At 36.9% G+C, this 12,756-nt stretch overlaps 1 protein-coding gene across 1 annotated transcript in view; it reads right to left on the minus strand.

The window, feature by feature from the left end:
* The window catches only part of LOC118323853 (opsin-5-like), a 44,873-nt gene that overhangs the window by 21,259 nt on the left and 10,858 nt on the right, over positions 1-12,756 (minus strand). The gene's annotated exons all lie outside the window — the stretch shown is intronic.

Genomic DNA, 12,756 nt, shown 5'->3' on the forward strand with positions numbered 1-12,756 from the left:
AAGGCGCAGCCGTATGGCCCGCATGATCCGCCCCCCTTAATACGCTGACTTTTCTAGGGACTGTTATCAAGCTGGACTGTTCTGTTTGCACTAGGGGTGGTGTCTGTTCTATGGGGTACCTGTTCGTCTCGGCCTTGTTGTTATGGGGAATTCTGGGGGGGCCTGTGTGGTGCACTCACAATGAACCTCGGGAACAGTTCACCAGGAGACTGTACCTTTAAGGGAAGGTCATAAGGTGTGCAGTTCCGGGTTTGCTGGGGTCGTTGCCGTTGCAGTTGGCACCTTACTTGCTGTACAGAGTTTTGTTTATATGTGAAGTGGAGATAAAGTTGACTCGACGCATCTCCGTCTCTTGTCTCCTTAATTATCGCACTCCACAATATCAACATTTTACAGTAATTTGATCAACTCAATACTTTCTGAATCAGGACTTCAGCATTTGGAGTAAGTCGCTTGTGAATTACAGCTGTCCATTAAATGTGTCAGATACATTCAGTTTACATTTCATATTTTAATGCTGCTCATCTCATTTTCAAGGTGTACGTACATGTTGTGAACATTAAGGTCTCCACTAAAAACTGTAGTGATTCTGCTTTCTTAGCCAACAGAATTTAATTAGATCAGACATCTTTGAGGTTGTAGTTAATTTAGCCCTCAGTTACTGGCAAATGTTGAAAAATAAACCTAATACGGGATTCAAAAGGATTTGGACTTACATAAGAGGTGAATTCCATATTGGATTTGAATTTGTTAAATTGTATCAAAATTATTCCTTTCTAGGAAGGAAGAATGGTAGAAAATAAAATAAAAAACCTTACAAAAAGGCACGGCCTCTGGAGCCACTTATGAGACTGCCAGAGGAAAATACATTTGAGCACAACTGTATGGGAACTGAATGAGTGCTTATGAGTGAGGACTTATTAGTGCTGCTAAAAAAGCAAGTAGTACACTTCAGGAAAGCTTTCAGATTACACTTATTCAGACCATAAAGAAGCAAGAAACAAAACATGTATTGCAGTTAAGGTATGTGACCTGAGTTCACAGAATGACAAATTCGGAGCTATCCTTCATATTAGAACAAGCTGTTAGTCACACAGAAACTGTACTTTGTGTTACAGAGGAGTCCCAGGAGGCACAATGAGAGGATTATTACTCAGTCTCTGCTGATGCCACTACCCAATTCAATCACACTTAGCTCTCAAGGTTGTTGTCTCTGGAGCCACATAGTCCACCATTGATCAAATAACCTAACCTTTTTCTTCCAGAGCTTTGGCTCCAATTTTTCATATTTTCTGTCTCCCTTTCTACTTTCCAGTGTCAAAGTAAAAAAAAAACTAACAAACTAAAATAAGGAAACTTAAAGAAGAAGTGTACCATTTCAAGGGTGTAACCAAATGACTGTACGTCTCTGGATGCGCCTCCTTTGCCAATTCTTTATAAGTGAACATAAGTCAAGAATAGACATACTTCCTCAGCCAAGTGCTTTCCCAGTGCTATGAAAAAATTCCTCACCTTCACTCTGAGGATTATAGATAGCTTTTTTCCATAGACTTTATAATAAATAGTGGATGGAGTTTCCAGGTCTGAAAAGTGAAGCCAGTGCGGAAGTGCCTTAAACCTGCTTTCTTTTTTTACACTTTTTGCATCAATACAAGACATACAAAGCATAAAAAGAACAAACCACACACCAAATACCAAAACAACTAAGACAACAGAGAGAAAGAAAAACAGGACATAGCCTCACAATTAATTGCCCATTTCATTAAATATCTAAATAGGGGAACCCAAAAGTTTTCATAGGGTTGTACAGTAGTAGTCTGTATTAATTGCAGATATACAATGCTGAAGCACATTTTAAAACTCTATCCCAATTAATTTCAAAATTATATTCAGTATCGCTGATCCTCTCAGCTATTCGTTCCATACCAAGAAGATTGAGAAAAAAACCTTTTGGTTTACAGATTTTTCAGTTCAGCAAAATCTTTCTGTTGGCAGCCAAAAAGGCTAGGCATGCCATTTTCATGTCTTTTTTGACCTTAACTGTGCAGCCCTGTATCCTAGCAAGCCAACAACTGGACAAGGATGGAGATTATTATTCATCATTACTGAGATTGAGTGAAACACTTCTGTCAGCATAATATGCTGACAGAAGTATTTCATGGCATCCCACCTGTTTACAACCATGCCAGCAGAGATCGAATCTTGAGTCTATTTTTTTTAAGTCTCGAGGGTGTGATATATGATCTGTGGAGGATTTTTAATTGTATAAGTCTAAAACTGACCGACTTTGATATTACTGCAGGGTCCCTCCACATTCTTTCCCATTCTGCAGAGGTGAGTAAAACCCCTAGATTTTGTTCCCATTGGGACTGAGTCTGAATGTTGGGATTCAAAGAGGACTGGATTAACAACCTGTACAAACCTGAGACAGTGCGTCTGTCTGATGCTAAAGACTTGAATTGTTTATCTGTCTCGTAATTGCAATCAAGGTATTTTTGGGGAAATTTTGAGAGGACTGATTTTAATTGAGCATACTGCAAAAATGCATTCAAAGTCAAGTTATATCTCCTTCTAAGCTCCTCAAAGGATAGAATCTCTCTATTTTCTCAATTTTTTGAAATTTTGAAAACATTTTTTAGGAGTACAGAGGTATAAAGCCTACCTGATCCAAGTAAATTACACTGGATACAACTTTCTCTGAATGTTTTGCTTGTATTTTTGCTAAACGTTTGAAATAATTGAATGCATAAACCTGCATTCTTTATAATGGCCACCAGAGTCAGCTCCACTGGTTGCAAAAAGAAGTCAGATTATGTGTAAATTTATAAGAAAATAACCCTACTTCACACTTGATTTATTACCTCAGTAAACAGTTTCCTAATGAGTTTATGGTCTCAATCGCTAGTCTTGTTCAATATAGCATGATGTTCATTTTGTAAATTATGGTCCCGTTTAGAGTAAAATAGATAATAAAGCAAGGTATGCTTTAGGGCATGGCTTCCTTGAGATTGACTACCAAGGTGTGTCCTTGGTTTCTCAGTCAGATCCAATCAGGATAGAGGTTTAGCAATGCAAAGATTTTGACTTGATTTTCTCAATATGGCTGCTGCGACTGAGTTTTCAATTTACGGTTTAAAAGAAATGGAACACAAAATGAAAAAAAAAAACGTAAAGGCAGACGCACTAGATTAGTCTAGAACAAAAACATTGTCACTGCTACCTTAACTGGGGCCAGGGGTCTTGTCTTCTGGTTAAATGATAGAGATCAAACAATTCAGAACAATGCAAAACATGGAGGGCACAACACAGAGCACACAAGTATTTAGTCTGCCGCTTTGCACGAGGATGTCATAGAGAGAGAATAAAAACAATACACACAGTGGACCTTTTGTTTGTCTTTTAACTGTGAACTTCTGAGCTGACTAATGCTACAGAGAAAACCAACTGATAACATCAATACTTTAAGACACAGAGTCTTGTATGAGACCTTTGTCTGACCCATAATGAACAAACTGGTTCATTCACAGCACACCATTAATAAAGATTGAAAAACTAGTAGAATGAAACACCGACACACCTTGTAATGCCATTAGTAAAGGTTTAAACAGTTGTATTAGACCTTACTAGTGTAAGGCTTTGATGCAGCCAGTAACTCCATATTTCATTAATTAAAAGATTTGTTTATAACCCAAGAGTTAAAATATCAAGTTATCACTTTACAAGGGCTCTCATGTGGGACTGTTTCATGTTTCTGCATCTGGTACAGCATATAACCATCGTGTGAAACTACAACGGACATTCTATTGTAGAGATTAAATAAACAAAATACTACATATTAATTGGTGAGCTTTAGAGTTGATGGTGGGCAGATCGAGCTATAGTCAGAACTAACTGTTTTCCCCTTTTTTAGTCTTTATGCCATTAAGCTAAGCTATGTTTTAGTTTCTACATACTGCGTTTTTATAGAGGACACTCAGTGTAACATAAGCCCTAATTAAATGTGTTATACTGCCCCATCAAAGATGATTTCTCAAACGTATATATAATTACACATAATAAGAATGTGCAATTTTTTTTTAAATATGATACTGAAATTGCTTATATATGCTATATTTATACAAGATTTAGTGACAAACTCTATAAACATACGAGAGAAAAGCTGAAACAGAAATAAGCAGAAATTCCAACTACAAAGGTCAGATCAGTGTTAAGAGCTTTGTGTTGAGTAACTTTGTATCAAAAGGGTTCAGCCAAAAGAAAAAAACTTGCATGAGGACACAGTGAGGACATTCATAGGCTCTTTTTATTTTTTATTATTTTTAATCAGAGAATCTACCATGTAACATAGTACAATAGGTTTCAGTGTCCTATCTAAAGATGAACAGTAGCTGAAGACCAGTGTTCATCCGTTGGGTGTATGCTAATAAATTGTTGTAGACACACAGATAAGCTAATTGTACTTTCTAATTGCAACTGTGTGCATTTCTTCTTATTTAAATGTGATACAAAGAATAATGAGATTTGGTTATTTTTGCATGCACAACACTTTTTGCCCAATATCTTTTTTTTTTTTATTAATTGCAATCCTATTGTGTTCAAAGGATTTCAACCCAACACTGCAATTATGTTTACTGGATAATTGGTTAGAAGATAAGTGCTATAGCCACAACACACACACACACACACACACACACACACACACACACAAAAGCCAAAAAGCACATTGGGAGTTTTCATGTTGGATGGGCTGTGGTGCTTTATTTGGATTGAAAACTAAATGTTAATTAACAATACTACAGCCATACTAGTTCCTTTGTGAGGCTGACTTTGACCTGAAAATAAAATAAAACAAGGGGAACGTGTTGCTCTCAGGAAGAAGCTGGCTAGAAGGAGCGCATATTGGCACAATGGCTAGCATCCTAGCTCTGGCTAAATCTACGTCCTAACACATTTCCTCTGCTCTTGTTTTTGTAAAATGGGATGCTTAAGAGGCAGAGAGCAGCACGGCCACTGAGATTTCTTCAGGTGCTCCCGATGGCCACTCTGACTGTGCCTGAGGTAATAGATCAAGTGGTGTTTATAGATGCACATGTAGGCAAGCATGCAAGTCACCTGCAGTAGCAATCATCGGGAAACATGAATATGCCAGTGTATAAGTTGATGAGATATTTCACTGGATAAGTACGTCAGGCCAAAGTCAGTAGGATTAATTCTCTAGTCACCATGGACATCTACACCAGTCTTTATAGCAATCCATCCATTAATTGTTAAGACATTTCACTAAAAAACTAAAATGTCAACTTCACAAAAGGAAAAGTGATGGGATCACCACAGTCAGGGGGATTCATCCTCTGGGAACCACGATTATTTGCACAAAACTGTATCGCAATCCATCAGATAGTCATTGAAATATTTCTGTCTGGAACGACCAAAATACAGAACAACATTGCCACCCGTAGATGTACTTGACACTAAATGTTTTTTTTAAGTGCAGTGTAACAACTGCCTTTCCTTATGACAAAGTTGTGTATACAAATTTGATGGAAGCAGCATATAAGGCCATATTTTGGAAAAACTATAAGTGAATAGATGTACAGCGAAGCAGGTTATGCTGCAGGGATAAACTAATTCTTATTCATTTTAAAAGACAAACAAACTGAATTATGTTTGTGTTGAATGACGATTTGAATGAACATCATAGCTGTAGTAGTGAGCATGGGGTCAAGAACTGTGTTGGTGCTAAACTGTAAATTATAGAGCTTAACCTTTTGTGTCACATCATGTGAAAGCAGGAACTTAAGTATCTTAACCAACATTAATTTTCAATTTCTCTAAGAGAAGAAGATGCTAACCGTGCTACAAGTGCAGCATTGTGAGATGCAATATTGTCTCCAAGTTCCACTTGTCTTGAAGGTTTGGTGGAAAAAGGCAAGAGTCCTACATTTGGTATAATAATTTAAGTCTACAGCCACGCTAGCTAAACATTAATCAGAATGTTAAAGTCCTGAAAAAAAAAGAGTGTGATGGTCGGAGTTAATGAATAAGTGTCTAATGCCTTCACCTTAGATACTTGGATTCAGGTCTCCTCCATAACTAGATACTGTGTACATCGACCAATTCCCCAGATCAGTAAGAGGCTCATTAACAGGCACAGATGTTTCATGTGGACTTTAACTATACCTTAGCCATACTTCCTTTGCCCTGGCTACAATCTTCCCTTCGCCCTAACAAGGTCTTTGTTGGCTAAACTTAATTGAACCTAATCCATACTGTAGCTGCACAGTATATTACAGGAAAAGTTGACTGAAACACATTAGCAGTGAAAATTCAAAATTGTAGTCACTGAACATAATCCCAGGGTTTGTAGTGTCATCCAATATCAAGACTATGCTTGTTGAGTGGGTTGTATTTTCCCAGCATTCATTGTTTTGCCAGCGCAGTTCCAGCGTGGGTGAGTCTGAAGAAAAATGAAATGGGACAGCCACATCATCCTTGTGTTGCAGAGTGAAACATTTGTTTGTGATGTTATTCAGTTAACACATTTTCTCTGGGGAAAGCTTACTCTGAAGAATCTAAATCCGATGGTTAATCAGATGTGTACATGGAGAGAGATGAAAGACAAATAATTACATTGAGCTGCCGATTCTGTTTTTTCATTTCCATAAAGGGCTACACCTCATTTGTTTGCAATGCCTGTTGGTTGGACCACGGTGATGGATTGTAAGCAGAAAAACATGTGCATGCCAAGAAGCTTTTAAGAGAGATTCCACGAAGCACTGCAAAGATGCCAATACTCATTCACTAACAAAACATTCCCACTAATTTAATTTACATCTAACAATAATGAAAGTGAAACAACTGTTCATATATGTTTTCTAGCATGCAGCAGATGTCTGTAGCTGAGGGCTGGTCCATTCATACATTATCTATAACCACTTTTGCAGGGCTGAGGGAGGCTGGAGCCAATACGACCTGACTGGTCCAGATGAGGAGAAAATCACTTTTCTCAACAAGGCTTCCTTACTCTGCAAGTCAGGCTGCATTCAAAATATCAACCCAAGAGCTCCACATAAAAGGATATTGGCTTTTCTGTGCTGTTACTGGTTAAGAATGGGGCTGATAGACAGATTGGGTCCTGGACCAATTCTTGAAAGAAACTGGCAGCAGGAATTGAAGGAAATGGTAAAGGTGAAAGGAACAGCTTAAAAAACAGATTATAAAGTAATTTCAGGTCAGGCAAGTGTTGTTGAGTTGTGTGCATCTTCAGGTTGGCTTCGAATATATAATTATTTGATCAATTAAGCCAATAATGCATTACATCCTCCTACACATGCAGCTAGAGACTAAACTTGTCGGTCCAGTCTCTGATGAATAATCACATTAGTACACAATCTTTCCATTCAGCCTACCAGCCCACATGCCTGCAGCAACTGGATCACAGCAAACAGGTTAGATTTATCAGTAACACCAGTGTTGGACTAAACCAACACTGGATTTCATGTGCTTGCCGTCAGGGGGTTGTATTAAATTAAGTTGTTATTTCCTTTTTCAAAGCATTCCCACTTCAGAGGAATTTGGGAAGAGATTTTTTTCTGTCTACTATCATTAAAGCAATACCACCAACCAAGTGCTACCCTCATTGACTTGAAAGCGTTCAATAGCAAATATTAGAATCACAGGTCATTAAACATGGATTTAGTCTGTTGAAGGAGAGAGAAACAAAAGAGAATTCCTAAAATTCTAAAAAAACACAACATGTAATTATTGGCATTGCAATCTCTCTCCTTCTCTCTCTCTCTCTCTCTCTCTCTCTCTCTCTCTGTCTATATATATATATATATATATATAGAAAGATATATATATCATATATCTTATAGAGAGAGATTTATATATATATTATATATCTATATATATATATCTATATATATATATATATATAGATATATATAGCCAGTCAACTTTAAATAATAGCATTATATTTTATAAAGTAAGATTGTGCGTCAGTCTGTTGCTTATGCAATTATGTTAAATGACTAAATCTGTCTGCATTCATATCAATGCTGTCTCAATCTGTCTTTGTTACCCTTTGTGGTTGTGACACTTCACTGAAGGGCACCCTTTCCCTTGTCTGTATTTTGCTTGTTGCACTCTCAAGCCCCTCTACACCTTTTTTTCTTTTTTCTTATCCCTCGTAGCAACATTGCTGTGTTAACTTTTAGGTGTCTTATAAAATTGCTTCTATTGCTGTGTATATATTTATGCCTTATTTTTTTGTACACTGCAACAAGAACACAAAAAACACAGAAAAGCAATACGAACAAAATGGTATTTGATGCAAACACAAACAACCATACACATATTAAAAATAATCTACAACTAGAGGCTCTGTAAGACTGTAGGCACAAAAGTGCTATGAGCTAAAGCCTCATCTTGCTTCATATGCTTCATACACATCTCATTATCATGCTCACAATGATAATGCCAACATTCTGATGTTAATCAGGTTGAGGCTGTTCATGTTCATGTTCATGTTCGTTTAGCGTGTTAGCATGCTAACATTTGCTAACATATTATTAGTTTTGGTCCTTTGCAGCCATAAAGCAAAATATTGGACGAAAATAATTGATTGCAAAAATAAAAACTTCACGGGATTACCAAAATTACTACAATTTATTCTAGCCGGAATGTTTTTAAAGGAAAATACACATTGTGAGCAAAAGTCAGGGAGAGTCTAAAGATTTATTTTCTAGGGACCATCAATGTCTACATAAAATTTCATGTCAGGTGATCTGAATTACTGAGATTTTTCAGTCTGGACTGCAATCCATAGAGCAATGCTGTATATATATATATATATATATATATATTATTCTATTACTTTGTTACAACTTTTCCCACATGCTACTGCTGTAGCCATTATTGTTTCTCTCTGTGTATATTTTCAACAGGATTGTGATGTTTAAGAACGGAAATGAAAGAGGCCCAGGCTATCTGATATTTTGAGATTTCATACACAAACAGGTTTCCAGCACAGTAGTACAGAGTGAACCTTTTGGCCACAGATATTTTCATAAATATTCACAAGTGGGGTCAGACTGCAAAAACAAACATTTGGCTCCTCATAATATTGTGTTTATTTTGGCAACACATTTACACTATACTTTTTTACTTTATTTACTATATTTCTTTTTTCTTTCAAAATTGGGAGCTGTGAACGAAGAACAACAGATTGTGCACTTCTCTGTGCCTATAGGCTTTAGTCCTATTATAATTTATAGGTTCCTGCAAGCTCTTCCAGTAATGACATTTATTGCATTTTCCCGAGCATTATAATTCATTTTTGTTTCCCTCAGAACTGACCTGTCGAGAATTCACCATAAAACTTGATGATGTATGACCTCTCGCCAGTAGCACCTGTATGCCACTTAACTACTATACTTGTATTAAGCATGGCCTGCTCTTCTTCTTGCATTTTGCCATAAGCTCTTCTCTTACCTTCCATCCTCCATACCTATCTTCTCTTCCTCTTACCTTTAACAATACTTCACCTATTTAATGACACAGTGGCATAATCAAAGGTGTTTGGAGAGGTGGTGGTGGGGGTGTGCTTAGGCTCCATGTCAGACAGACATGAGAGGCAGAGGGCCAGAGGGAGATTGACAAAGAGTGATGTAATCTTTTCAACAGACCAAGAAAGTCATGTAAGAAATGAAGAGAAGGGACAGCAAGAGATGTGGCTTCTTCTACTAGCTTCAAACCAAAATCCACAGAGATGCCTGAATGAGGCATTTTGAAGTTAATGAGATCGGAGGTTGTGTGTGCATAATGCATGGATTGGGAGTTGGCAATTTACATTTTGATTTAAATGTGTATGAGTGTATGATGGTATTCTTGATTGTGTATATTTGATCCTGCAAATGTGTTTGCAGTAAAGGTAGTCCTCTGTAATGTTTAAATGGACTGGGGGAGGATTATGAAGGAGAATAGATGGTGACTATACGGCTTTGTTGCCTCCATGCAACTTTGAATTAAAATTGCTTTGATGATGACAAAGCATCTGGTGCAATGCTGATGGGAAAACAGTTACATAGTCATCTCAGTGGCTTAGGATTGCAGCAAGAGATGAGGGTAAAAGCACCAAATGCAAAATTCATTATTATTGAATTATTATTGAATATTGAATAAAAGCCTAATATTAAGTCTCCCTTTAGCTCTGTTTTAGTCTCCACCAACTCCAGAAGGAAATATCAGTTTTTTTAGAAGCTAAATACCTGACTATGTTACCCAGCTAACTTGGTCTGTTTTGCCATTTGATGGAGTGCAGGTAATGTTAAGTAAGACTTTTTTGCTATAAGCAAATGTTCATGAGAATGGTGAGGCTGAACCAAAACCAAAAGCAATGAGCTGAATGATGCTAAAATGCGTCATGGAGCTGAGGAGAAATACAGTAATCGCAGTTCATTAGAAGATACACCTTACACATTTTCATTTCATCCAGTAGGATAAAAATATTATAATTATAATTTCTAGATTGTGGCAGCTTTAAGTAAAGAGCAGTGTACTTATATTGAGTGCTTCTACTTGAAAACTATATAGTCAACACAAGTTCTTGTTTTATACCATTTCAGACACACAACCATTGATCCAAAGTGCTTCATTATAGAGAAAACAACGTAAGAAAGACTCTCTGGCTGTAAATTATGTAATAATTGGTGATAATCAACAGTCTAGTAGTATTTTGTCACATGTGCTTATACTCATTGCTAGCTGTGTGGTTTGATATCCAACAATATTTAAATATAATTCCATGATAGTTTGTTAGGCCTTAACATGGCATGTTCTGGGGAGGTAGACATTTGGTAACAGTAAACACAGCCTATTAAGTTGGTGGCCATAGCCTAACCAGTGGAATGAAGTGTGTAAACGTGTGTCTGTGTGTGTTTTTATGCATTTATTAGTGTGGTAATGACTACATGTGTAAGAGCGTGTTCATGTTGTTCTTAAGGTCTAAGCTGGGAGTGACAGCCTTATATATATAATGCGAGCAGTACATGAGGATAAGGATAGCTGACATTTACTTGCTTGTCATTCAGGATATAGCTACCCTGGAGAATGACCATGCTCGCAAATAACCACACACATGCTGAACAGAAGCCAAAGCGTATTTCTCTTCAGGGTACTGTAAATGGCAGATGTCCCTGTCAGAGTCCAAGTCTCCCATCAGCTTTAAGGTAAATCACCCAATCTCTGTGTAACATAATTAAAGCATTGTTCAGTTTTCCATTTCCAACACAGCCATTGTCCACAGCCCACTGATGGGCCATGGAGGCAGTGGTAAATGGTTAGATTACTTATTATAATTTTTTTTTCTATTTACAAAGTTAGTTATTTTTATATACAATGTGATCAAGAATTCAATAATTAAATATAATTAAAATGTAGATCATCAGGTAGAGACAAGCGTGTTTTGCCACTGTTAGCTAGCTCACATTTACTTGGATGCAGTGACACAAAATAGAGCAGTTTTTGAAACGAAAAAGTGATGTGGGAGACAACCTTGCTACAGTAAAACCTCCAAAGCGTGTGGTGAGGAAATATAACCCTACCCTGCATACATTTAATCTGGATTCTTAATGGCAGGCAGTGATGCTGAGCTGAAAGCTGTTGAATGTGGTGAAATCCTGTCAAATGAAGTGTTAAAACCATTGAAGCTCCAGAGACGCTTAAACACAAAGCACCCGGGATGTGTTGGGAAGTCAAAGGAGTGTTTCCTAAGGAAAAGGAATGGAAAGGAACTCAGTGAAAAGCCACTTTGACAGCTATGGTATATTTATTTTAGTCATAACAGCTGACAGTGGCATAACACATATTTATAGCCCTGTTTATATTTTCTCCTTTTTGTTATGTTATGGTTAAATATACATTTTCTCATTTATTTAAGAAGGTGGTCCTCTGATTTTTTTTTAACAATCAGAAGTGTGAAGTTGATTTACAAAAGATAGAGAACCCCTGTTCTAACATATTATACCATTCACTGTATATACTACATATAGAGTATGGGTTCAAAGAGGTTCACAGTTTCATTACATGATGTTAAAATTATAATTTCATAGAGAAATAGAAACATAAGTGATTTCTATTGTTTAGTGTATCGACTAAAATTTGGTAGAACATTGGATAGCATGACAACATTACATTGCTCACATTATTCCGCACACAACCAGTTCATTAAACAAATTCATGTAGTCTACTGAAACACACACAGCATTGTATAGACACATACATAACACTCTAACAGAGTCATGGAGAAAGCAGCTGCTCAGCCAGGGCTTACTGTTGGAATCACGCTTTTATTTTTAACTGGCTCTTCAGTGAGAAGATACTGATGTGAACTTCTCACAACAAAGCATTTGAAAGGTTGCTTAAACGTTGTCAGTTTACATTTTTCTATCACTTTTGGATTATCATATTTTTTTCTTGTATATTCATCTAAACGTTTGTCTTAATTACATGGCAGAACTCTCAACGTGAGTTTATTTGGTTTGAGAGTTGAGAGGGGTGGTAGGAGGTTGTGGGTAGAGTTTTGTTTGGGCACAAATTGTGTTGACAAAGATTCCTGATAGGAAGATACTGATTCCTGTTTTAATGAGCCAGAAAGGAGAGTAATTAATCATGTCATACAGGCCTATCCACTGCTTACAAATGACAAATGTAAACACCTGCTGAATACATCTAATCTTTACAAATGTCCCTGAG

This window comes from Morone saxatilis, unplaced genomic scaffold (assembly GCF_004916995.1).
Source record: "Morone saxatilis isolate NCDOM2014 unplaced genomic scaffold, NCSU_SB_2.0 Contig15, whole genome shotgun sequence".
NCBI classification, from domain to species: Eukaryota; Metazoa; Chordata; class Actinopteri; family Moronidae; genus Morone; species Morone saxatilis.